The 11,490-nt window shown below is 44.3% G+C and overlaps 1 long non-coding RNA gene across 2 annotated transcripts in view; it reads right to left on the bottom strand.

Moving 5' to 3' along the window:
- Positions 1-283: 283 nt before the first annotated feature.
- LOC134343562 (uncharacterized) overlaps positions 284-11,490 on the bottom strand; it is a 32,421-nt gene continuing 21,214 nt past the window's right edge. Inside the window, exons 2-4 of one of the 2 annotated variants that reach the window (XR_010017266.1) lie at positions 1,771-1,988; positions 1,028-1,161; positions 284-902 (exon numbers count right to left, since the gene is read on the bottom strand). This is a non-coding gene — a long non-coding RNA (uncharacterized LOC134343562). Of the gene's footprint in view, positions 1,162-1,770; positions 1,989-11,490 lie in introns of both variants that reach the window. The other variant, XR_010017265.1, reaches the window with a different exon arrangement.

Raw genomic sequence — 11,490 nt, 5'->3', positions numbered from 1 at the left:
TAAGAGTGAAACAAGCTGTCAGCAGAAGGTGATTTCAGGAGAATGCTTTGAAAGCCATTAAGTGCAGGAAAATTATTGCTAAATATAATATACTGGTCAAAAATTCAGGCTTGGGAAATTAACTTAAAGGTACCATTGAAATGATACCAATGCATTATAATACTAGGGAGGCTGCCTGCTTCATGCATTTCAAGACAAGACAAGTCAAAGTAAGTTTATTGTCATTTAACTATATACATGTATACTGTCAAATGAGACAACATTTCTCCAAACCAGGGTTTAAAGCATAGTAGTACACAATACACAATAACTTATGAAAGTAAGGATAAAACAGATTAAACCGGTAGTACTTCTAATACGATGCAGCAGGGAGTTCAGAATCCTAATGGCCTGAGGGAAGAAACTGTTTCCCATCCTGATTCCCAACCGTTCTTGTCTTTATGCATCAGAGTCTCCTGCTTGATGGTAGAAAGTCAAAGAGGATGCTGGATGGGTGGGTGGAATCCTTAATAATACTAAGGGCCCTGTGAATGCACCACCAAACCCTCAGCCAAGCACGTACACCAAATGTCTGAACATGCGGTTCCTCTTGTGAGCTGAGGTGAAGTGAGGGTCTCCGTCAGTCAGAGTTGACCATAGATAGTGCGTGCAAGCTGTCTAGACACGTAAGGCTGGGCAGTACGATATAGAGAGCAATCTGTTGCCCATGTAGCAAGCTCTCCCTCTCCACGCATCCGATGAACCCAAAGGAACGGCAGGGACCGATACAGTTTGGTGCCGGTAGCATCGCAGGAGTTGCCAGGCAGCATTGAACTCAATGTAGGACTGCCTTTGGACTCCAGCCAGATCCGAATTTTTCCCTCGGGGTTCACTCCCAAAGCCTTCCTTATGAGTGGGTCTATCTGCAAAGCAGAGAAGGTTTGAGATCAGAGTTTTCCTTCTCCTAGATGAGCTGCCAACCACAGCTGATGTGCCTCATCTGCCCGAGCTGACCAGGACAACGCATCATCAGTAGGGTAAAACTAACCTGCTTCACACCGGTCTAACACAGCACTCCTGATAAATGTCCCTGATGGATGGTAGGGAGTCTCCTAAGGTCCTCTCAGCCATTCTCACAGTCCTTTGTAGGGACTTCTGGTACCAGAACGATTTCAGGAGAATCTTTGAGGAAGAGAATTTAAGTGAGGTGAGAACTGGAGAATTACCAGTGAAAGGCCGTCTGACCAACTGTCCAAAGAAGGCACACTTCTTTTCCCTAGACACAAGAGATCCTGCAGATCCTGTTAATGATTTAGCACCAGAAATACCCCTTTTCCATTTTGGATTAATTTCATAAAGGTTGTAATCAAAACAATGCCATTTCATTTTGGATTCCAAGAAACCTAACAAAGCAAGATGTTTTCATGATACGTATGTCCAGTGGCATGGTTTATGCCTCCTCAGGACAGCCTCCCTGAATGCAAAAGATTACAAGGAGCATGGGTGAGACCAAGGCCCATGATCTCCACATCTCCCGGGAAGCGAGTTCCTTTATTATCAAAGTATATTTTACAACATTGAGACTCATCTCCTTACAGGCAGCCACAAAACAAGGAATCCGGAAAAAAAAAACAATTTAAAGGAAAGATTGTCAAGCACCCAATGTGCAGTGCAAAAAAAAAACAGATCATGCAAACAATGAATGTGAGCAAATAGCATTCTGAACTCCACAGAGAGTCCGTCCCCAGACCCCTAGTTCAGCACAGAGTGGAGCAGTGTCCTGTCCCTCACCTCGGGCCCCAACATCCTCATCTTTTCAATCTGGACCAGCGACTAAATCGTCGTCCAAACATCGGGTTCTGTTGTTTCGGTAACCTCCGGGGCCAGGACCCTGCCGCCTCGATGCGGACTGTACCCGATCTTTTCAATTCGGCCCAGTGCTTAAATCGATCAAATCGCTGGTCTTCCTTAGGCCTCGCCTCGCCTCAGTTCTGCCACATCAATTGCCTCTAAATCCAAAGGAAAAGTTATGGACTATTGCTTGCAATATTCATTTATCAGAAAAAGAGTTTCATCGGCCACCAGCCAGAAGTCACTGAGATTCACCAGCGCCATGTTAAACCATACAGGTTTTTACCTTTTGTAATTTATCGTAATTTCTTGTGTATTGCACAATACCACTGCGGTAAAACAGCAAATTTCATATTTATCAGTGATTTTAAACCTGATTCTGGTTTTGATTGAATCTGGTATAATGATAGTCATTATGTGTCTTCTGCTGCTGCTGCTGCAGGTAATAGAACATAGAACAGTACAGCACAGAAACAGGCCCTTCGGCCCACAATGTTATGCCGACCCAATTAAATGAATAATCATATTGGTTTGACACAACATTGTGGGCCAAATTAATTCACCTAAATCAATTTCTTCTGCCTACACAATGTCCATGCCTTTCCATTCTCTGTTTATTAGTGTCTATCACTTTCATCTCCAGGCAACACATTCCACTCGCCCATCAAGTCATATCCTTTGCACTGACCCCGCCCCCCCCCCACCCACCTCACCTTAAATGCATGGCCTATGGTATTAGATATTTCAACCCTGAGAAACAGATACCGGTTGTCTAGCTATGCCTCTTATAAACTTCTATAGAGGAAAAAAGGTGAAGGAAGGGGTAAAAGAGTAAGAAGGAGGGAGGTGATAGGTGGAAGAGTTAAAGGGCTGAAGAAGAAAAAATTTAACAGAAGAGGAGAGCACCCATGAAATAAAGGGAAGGAGGAGGTAACTAAAGGGTTGTGTTGGGCAGTGAGGAGAAGAGAAGGGATGACAGGGTAACCAGAATGGAGTTGCCAGCTTGTGCTCATCTCCCTTCCCCTGTCCACCTTCTTCTTCTTTTGGCTTCTTTCCCTTTCCTTTCCAATCCTGATGAAAGGCCTCGGCCCAATTAGTCAACTGTTTATTCCCCTCTGCAGATGCTGTATGAATTTCTGACTACTGAGTTCCTCCAACATTTTGTGTGCGTTAAACGAAGATCCCACAGCCTTTGTACCACATCCTTACCAATTCAAGTCTGTTTGAAACTTTTTCATCTGAGGTAAAGCATCTTCTGCATAGATTTGTTTCTTGATTTGCTGTTCAATGTGCTGAGTTTCTCGAACATTTTGTGTATGGGTGTGTTGCCTACCATGTGGTGCCCAATATGTTTGATTGTTATGTGCCATGGCAGGGAGATCATGGTCTTTCCATGACCATGATTGTTCCTGGCAAACTTTTCTACAGAAGTAGTTTGCCATTGCCTTCTTCTAGGCAGTATCTTTACAAGACCCAGGCCATTATCGAAACTCTTCAGAGATTGTCTGCCCGGTGCTGGTGGTCTCATAACTGGGACTTGTGATATGCACCGGCTTCTCGTACGACCGTGCGCTACCTGCTGCCGTGGCTTCATGTGACTCTGACTGGGGGAGGCTAGGCAGCTGCTGCACCTTCCATTGACAAGAGAAAATCTGCAGATGCTGGAAATCCAAAGCAACACACACAAAGTGCTGGAGGGACTTGGGAGGCCAGGCAGCATCTACGGGAAAGAGTATAGCCGATGTTTCGCGCTGAGAACTTTCATCAGGATACACACCTTGCTACACCTTACCCAAGGGTGACCTGCAGCCTAGAGGAAGCAAGGAGTGCCTTACACCTTCTTTGGAGAGATGTATCTCCACCCGCCATGGGGATCATACACACAGAGAATCTGGTAAGATATCAACACACGATTACAGACAACTACTTTTCAATTTCCATCACATTTTCCAAAAAGCTTTCTATATGTGATAGAATTTCCGAATTATCATGGTCCTTAACAAAGTGAACAACTTCACATTTACTTACACCTACCAAATTCTTGACCACTTCATCTCTTCTTTACATCCTTTCAGCAGGGAAGTTTGCAGAAAGTGTGATGAATTCGGGGAGGTGGAACGAAGTTAAGATGACGCTAAACGGCGACTCTTTTACTTGCATCTTCGGAAACAGCTCTATTTCCAACTTTAATATCTGTATTTTTCCCTATCAGGGTTCTTTTGAAGACCCTGACCTGGACTTACACGCTGACTTCAGTTCTTTGCAGGAATGGGACCCATACTTGGGGTTTCAGGACTGGCCCTTGTTCAGCACGTCAAGGGTTCAGACTGAGAGACTGGCTCGGATTTGGAAGCCTAAGATCTCCGGGCTCTGGAGACGGGCGGATCAAGGGTCGGTGTCACGGCAGGAGACCCGTGTGTCAAAGACCCGAGATCTTTGCGATCTTCAGGCACAGAGCTTGAAAAAAGTGAAGTAACAGACTTTTTAACATCTTAAACCACCGAGTTGTTTGTTATGTCTCCCCGCTTGCTGGGAAAATGGAGACACCTCCTCCTCCCTTATTAGGGAGAGAGAGAATCCGTAGTATGTCGAGTGCTGGGTGTAACTGCAAGTCTGTGTCTTTGCTATTGCTTTGCTCAGGCTTGAATGCTCGGTGACGGTGCCAATGCTGCTTTTTTTTGCCGGTGGGGGGACGGGGGGGGATCGTTGCTCGCTGCCATTTACGCGCAGAAGGGAGGGGAGCTGGGGGGGCCTTTGGGCCTCTCACGTTTATCTGTTGTTCATTCTTTGAGGCACTTCTCTGTTTCCGTGGATGTTTGTGAAGAAAAAGCATTTCAGGATGTATATTGTATACATTTCTCTGACATTAAATTGGACCTTTGAAAGTTTATTGATTAGTTTCAAACTCCTGGGAGTGCACATCTTGCATAACCTCTCATGTTCCCAGACGGGAGGGCTCCTCAATGGCATCAGCCTTTCACCATCAAAGATATTCATACACAGAAGCTTGGATGAAGGATCCCACAACCACCCACCCTGCTCGTGGACCATCTCTCCCACTCCCATCAGGGAGGAGGCTATGTCACAGCCAGGTCAAGACCACCAGACTGGAAAACAGCTACTTTTCCCAAGCAGTAAGGCTGATCAACATCTCCACCCACTGACTCACCTCTCCATGACCCCTACCACCACGACTTTATTATTTCCTATCAGTCACCCTATGCACAAACACTTCTGTGACCAGTATCACTTTATATATGTGCAATCAATCTACGTATATAAGCCATCTTGTGTATTTCTATTTATTGTGTTTTTTATTATATGTGTTCTTTATCTTATTGTGTTTATTTGTCCTGCATTGGATCCAGAGTAACAATTATTTCATTCTCCTTTACACATGCATGTTAGAAATTTCTTCAAACAATCTTGAATCGTGCATCTCATCACGGGCCGATGAGTCAATGTTCCAAAAGCATGGGAACTGGCAAAGTACCAGAAGGGAGTGTCGCGCTCACCGTAATATCATCTCTGCCCTGACATGATCTAACTTATATTTATCGGAGCACATAAGTCAGCATTAAATGAGTAATTTGATTACGATAATTTCATGATCAATGAATGACACAGAGATGTGTGGATAATCTACAGGGCAAGTCTAAGCAGTCACATTGGGACACCACAGTGGTGTAACCTAAATGCAGGACACTATTACTTCTTGGGCCATTGGAGTTCAGAGATTTACTCTGCACTTCCTCTGTAAAGAGTCTGTGTACGTCCTCCCCATGGACTATGTGAGTTTTTTCCAGGTCCTCTGGCTTCCTTCCACACTCTGAAGGGATTAACTGGTGATTGTAAATTGTCCAGTGATTAGGGTTAAGATGGCTGGGTAGCACAGGGGTTAGCACAATGCTTCACAGTACAGGCGATCGGAGCTCAGTGCCCCATCCTTCCTGTAAGGAGATTGTATGCTCTCCCTGTGGCCGTCTGGGTTTCCTCCGGGTTCTCCAGTTGGCAGCGTGGCTTGAAGGGCCAGAAGTGTCTCAGTAAATGAATAAACTCAAACATAGAGTCTCAGTATAAATAAATAAATAAAATCGGGGCTGTTGGGAGTTGCTGGGCTGTGCAGCTCAAAGGGCCAGAAGAGCCTATTCTGCCCTGTATCGCTAAATAAGTAAAATAAGTAAGAACATAAGAGCATAAGAAATAGGAGCAGGAGTCGGCCATCCGGCCCATCGAGCCTGCTCCACCATTCAATAAGATGGCTGATCTGTCCGTAAACTCAGCTCCATCTACCTGCCTTTTCCCCATAACCCTTAATTCCCTCACCATCTAAAAACCTATCTAACTGTATCTTAAATATATTTAGTGAAGAAGCCTCAACTGCTTCCCTGGGCAGAGAATTCCACAGATTCACCACTCTCTGGGAAAAACAGTTTCTCCTCATCTCCGTCCTAAATCTTCTCCCCTGAATCTTGAGGCAATGTTCCCCTAGTTCTGGTCACAACTTTCCTATTTCTATATTATCTATCCCTTTCAAAATTTTGTATGTTTCTACAAGATCCCCTCTCATTCTTCTGAATTCCAGAGAGTATAGTCCCAGGCGACTCAATCTCTCCTCATAGGTTAACCCCTTCATCCCTGGAATCAACCTGGTGAACCTCCTCTGCACTGCCTCCAAAGCCAGTGTATCCTTCCTGAATTATGGAGACCAGAAATGCACACAGTCGTCCAGGTGCGGCCTCACCAGTACCCTGTATAGTTGTAGCAGGGCCTCCCTGCTCTTGAATTCAATCCCTCTAGCAATGAAGGCCAACATTCCGTTTGCCTTCTTAATAACCTGTTGTACCTGCAAGCCACTTTTTTGCGATTCATGTGCAAGCACTCCCAAGTCCCTCTGCACTCAGTCAACTTCATCTGATGGTTAATTTGTACCCTTCAAATATTGTAAGTGTTAAATGATTCTGGAATATTAATACAAACTCAAGTTACAAAGTAACCATAGTCATTTTAACAGGTTTCAGTCATATAGACACTCTATGATATATTGCGGCACAGCAGCGTAGTGGATTGGCGTGACATTTCACAGTGCCAGAGATCAGAAGATCGAGGTTCAATTCCCTGCTGCTGTCCGTTCTCCCCGGAACCATGTGAGTTTCCTCTGGGTGCTCCAGTTTCCTCCAATATTCCAAAGATGGATGGGTTAAGGTTAGTTAGCTATGGGCATGCTATACTGGTGTCAGAAGCATGGCAAAACTTGCGGTATGCCCAGAACATCCTTGTGCTTTGTTGGCGGTCGATGCAAACAACACGTTTCACTGCATGTTTCGAAGTACATTTAACAAACAAAGCTAATCCATCTTTCTTTCTAATCTTTCTACCCTGCTGGCTGCACTTCTGCAGTTTTCTTGGAAGTCTGGTCCTATCTTCCCTGCGCATGGTGGATGAAAGAGACATGTGGAAGGTTGCCATGTATTTCTGCACTGTATCAAAGATTTGAAGATTCAGAATAAATTTATTATCAAAGTTTGTATGCAGCAGATAACCCTGAAATTCGTCTTCCTTATAGACAGAAACAAAGAACCATGGAAACAACCTATCACCCCCCCATATGCAAAAAAAAATCACGCAAACACCAGCAAAAAGATTGAGCGAAAACACAGAATATAAAACACAAAATCGAGAGGCATATTTGAGTTCAGCTCAGTGTTCATTATCTGCAGGCATCCCTGATTCAGAAATCATCCAAATGTAGCAATAATAAAGGAGTGACCAGAACTAGTATACATCATAAACCTGAATTAGATCCAAATCTACAAACTGCGGCAATTCGAACTTGCTCTGCCACCGTTCTCCAGCAGCGTCGAGGGAGAGGGAGCGATTACTCAAACACAAGGACCTACCCTTGAGAGCAGTGAGTAGAACACTTGCTCACCCTCCGCACCCACCTCGACGATTTCAATCTTCCTCAGCACTTTAATCAGTGAGTTCGGCGAGGGGTGGAGTCATTCATGGGCTTGCACCCCGTCTCCTGCCTTCCTGGCCTCTCTGCTGCATACTCTCCTTGCAGCCTCTTGGAACCCTCTTGGAGACAGCAAAGCACCAGATTGCCAATCGGCCCAAAAGCACACTTCCAAAATGTAGACGGCAGATCCACATCTGACATAAAAGAAATGAAAGAAGTTGCTTTGTGAACCTTTGGTAGCTTTGTTCACTGGCACCACCTTCTTCCTATAGAAGGCTGTACCTCATTTTTCTTGTCACCATCATCTTTGCCCTCCTCCTGTGGGATACAGTGGTGCAGAGGAAGAGCAGAATCATAGAATGACAGCTACTTAGCTGATCAAGAACAACCAATTCAGTCAGTCTTTCTTTGCATATACTTTGCATATGAGAGCCTGTGGTATATCGAATTACCGGGTGAACAGGTACTGCTTGGGGTACTGCAAGTCTGTGTCTTTATTGATGCTTTGCTGCACGCTTGAGTGCTCGGTGGGGTGTGCCGATGCTTTTTTGCTGGTGGGGGAGGGGTTATCATTGCTTTGCTGTTGTTTGTGTGTGGGAGGGGGGCGCTTTGGGGTTCTAACGTTTAACTGTCATTTATTCTTTGGGGCACTTCTCTGTCTTCGTGGACGTTTGCGAAGAGAAAGAATTTCAGGATGTATATTCTATACATTTCTCTGACGTTAAATGTACCTATTGAACTTTCTTAGCTCCCTTGAACACCACAGTTGATTGTAACTCCGCTTCTATCCCAGATGAGTATTAAAGATATCAACTATGCATTGTACGAAGATCACCCACGCCAGGTCATTTCAGTTCCTTTACCTTTCTCCTTCGACACGTCACATATTCTTCGTTCCTCTGAATATGGGAATAGAACCACTCTATATATTCTGCCTGTAGTTTCGTCAGCTAGAGAACAAAATCAAAGCTGAGAACGGGATTAAAGAGTCAAGGAAAAGAAAACAGGCTGACAGTTCAATATATTCATTATTTTCTCCACTCAGGACATGCCCTCTTCTCATTGCTACTGTCATTGGAACAGCTTCTTCTCATCCACCATTGTTTTTTCTGAAGGCACCATGAGCCCATGAAAACTTCCTCACTATCAGGAAGAAGGTACAGGAGCCTCAGTACATATATGTCACTGTATACAACCCTGAGATTCACTTTTTTTGTGGATTTGCACTGCAAGTCAAAGAAAAACAGTACAATTGATGAAAGGCCACATCCAACAGAACAGACAAATAACCAATGTGCAAAAGATGACAAACTGTGTGCAAATACAAAAAAAAACAATAAATATCAAGAACATGAGATGAAAAGTCCTTGAAAGTAGCCCATAAGTTGTGGGAACAGTTCTGTGATGGGATGAGTGAAGATATCCCCTCTAGTTCAAGAACCTGATGGTTGAGGGGTAATATATGCTCCTGTACTTGGTGGTGTGGGTCCTGAGGCTCCTGTATTTTCCTCCTGACGGCAGCAGCAAGAAGAAAGCATGGCTTGCATGGTGGAGGTCCTCAATGATGCATACTGCTTTCCTGCGACAGCACTCCGATTAACACACACAGAATGCTGGAGAAACTCAGCAGGTTCATGTAGATGAGTTTAATTGTCGGGAGGTCTTATCTGTGCAGGGAGTGGCGCGCCACACAGGCTTCCAATCTGCGCCTTGTAAGGCATGAAAATGCCCGACGCAGGCCTCTCATGGTCTGAGTCGACGTTCCCTCCCTCCTTACCTACGATGGACTGGGCCATGTCATTGACTTTTTGTAGGATTTTCTGCTTAATAACATTGGTGTTTCCACACATCAGGCTGTGATGCAACCAGTCAACGTACTCTGCACCACACATCTATAGAAGTTTGTCAAAGCTTTAGATGTCATGCCGAATCTTCTTAAGCTTCTACGGAAATAGCAGCGTTGCTGTGCCTTCTTCGAAATTGCATTTACGTGTTGGCCCAGGACAGATCCTCCGAAATGATGTAAAATGGACTTTTGTACCTTGTTATGATCTTGCACTTTATGGCTCACCCGACTGAACTTTCTCCGTGTGAGTGAGTGAGTGAGGCCTCTGTCGGTCAGAATTGACCATGGATATTGTATCCTAGCTGTCTAGATATGCAAGCCAGGGCAGGACAATATGGAAAGCAAGATGTTGCCAATGTAGCAAGCTTCCTCTCTCCACATAACTGATGAACCCAAACGAACAGCAGCAACTGATACAGTTTGGCACCAGCGGTGTCACGGGATTTGCCAATCAGCGTTAAACTCAACATAGGACTTCTGAGGGACTCCAGCTCCAGATTTTTCCCTCGGGGTTTACAGTAAAAGCCTTCCCTATGATTGGGTATAGGCTCAAGGCATTGGAAGTTTGAGATCAGAGTTTTCCTTTCATAGATGAGCTGCCAATGTTGGGTAACAAGCCTCACTTGCCCAAAGCGACCCGTTTTTAGGCAGCAGTAGCCCACCCTTGTCCCTTCTCCTGTCAGTAGAAACAGTTCCATCAGGTTTAGTGGCTAAGCCACACGTGAAAGCCAGGAGCTGGATTTGGTTGTCAGAGGCTACTTTCTCTGTATGTTACACCTTATTCTGCATTGTTATTGTTTTACCTCAATGCACTGTGTATTTACTTGATATGTTTGAACAGAATGCAGGACAGCTTTTCACTGTATCCTGGTACATGTGACAATAACAATAAAAACAAACAGCTTTACTAGCTGTCAAAATCATCAGGACCTTTGCCCCAAATGGCTTCAAGCCCTGAACAATCAAGAATATGACAACCTCTGCCTTAAATATGCGTAAAGACTTGGTCAGCTGCCTGTGACGAAGTATTTCCAGCTCTGTCCAACTGGAATAGGTTCAGCAGATGGAGCAAGTGCAGGGAAAATCACTGTCGTCAATCACATGACTCTGCCAGTAAGGTTCCCTCAGTATGACATGAAAATTTGCACCTAAGAACTTGCAAGAGTAAACTTTAGCTTTTCACCGTGGAATTGCAATCATTTCCCAGCAAGCTGCAATGCCAGATTAATGCTTTATCAGCATTTGCACATCCTGCTGGATATCCGAGACTGTTTCTTGGACTCTGTGGTGTGACGTTTTATGTTCTGTGCGTTTCTCACTCGTTCCTTGCAGTTTGTTCTTTCTTTGCGTGTTGGGTGTTTGATATTTTCTTTGAAAGGGTTGCCTTTTCTTTGTTTCATGACAGCCTGTAGGAGGACGAACCTTAGGGTTGTATACTGCATACATACTTTGTTAATAAATATACTTTGAACTTTGAGATTTAAAGAACAATGGAGGCTAGCTCTCTTCTCATACACCTGCTCAGTGATTGGTCACAGTCCAACTCTGAGAAACTGCCATCAAATTCTGCCTTTTCGATCTTGACTTCAATGATCTTCCTTCTTTCCTTAACACTGGCTGTGATTTCTATATATCTAGGATACCTTGTTAATCATTCATCAATTTAAATTCTGCTGGCTAGGCTACTTAAGTGTTCTTCAAAGTCAAAACTTGCAGATGCTAGAAATCTGAAATAAAATAAAACAGAAAATGTAAGAAACACACAGCAAGTCAGTGAAGAGAGAAGAAAATTATAAGGCTAGAACTTGCAGGTGTGAATTGGGATGATATTTTTGCAGGGAAATGTACTATG

This window comes from Mobula hypostoma, chromosome 1 (assembly GCF_963921235.1).
Source record: "Mobula hypostoma chromosome 1, sMobHyp1.1, whole genome shotgun sequence".
Taxonomy (NCBI): domain Eukaryota; kingdom Metazoa; phylum Chordata; class Chondrichthyes; order Myliobatiformes; family Myliobatidae; genus Mobula; species Mobula hypostoma.
The sequence above is the reverse complement of the archived record's forward strand: the minus strand, read 5'-3'. Positions and strand labels throughout refer to the sequence as shown.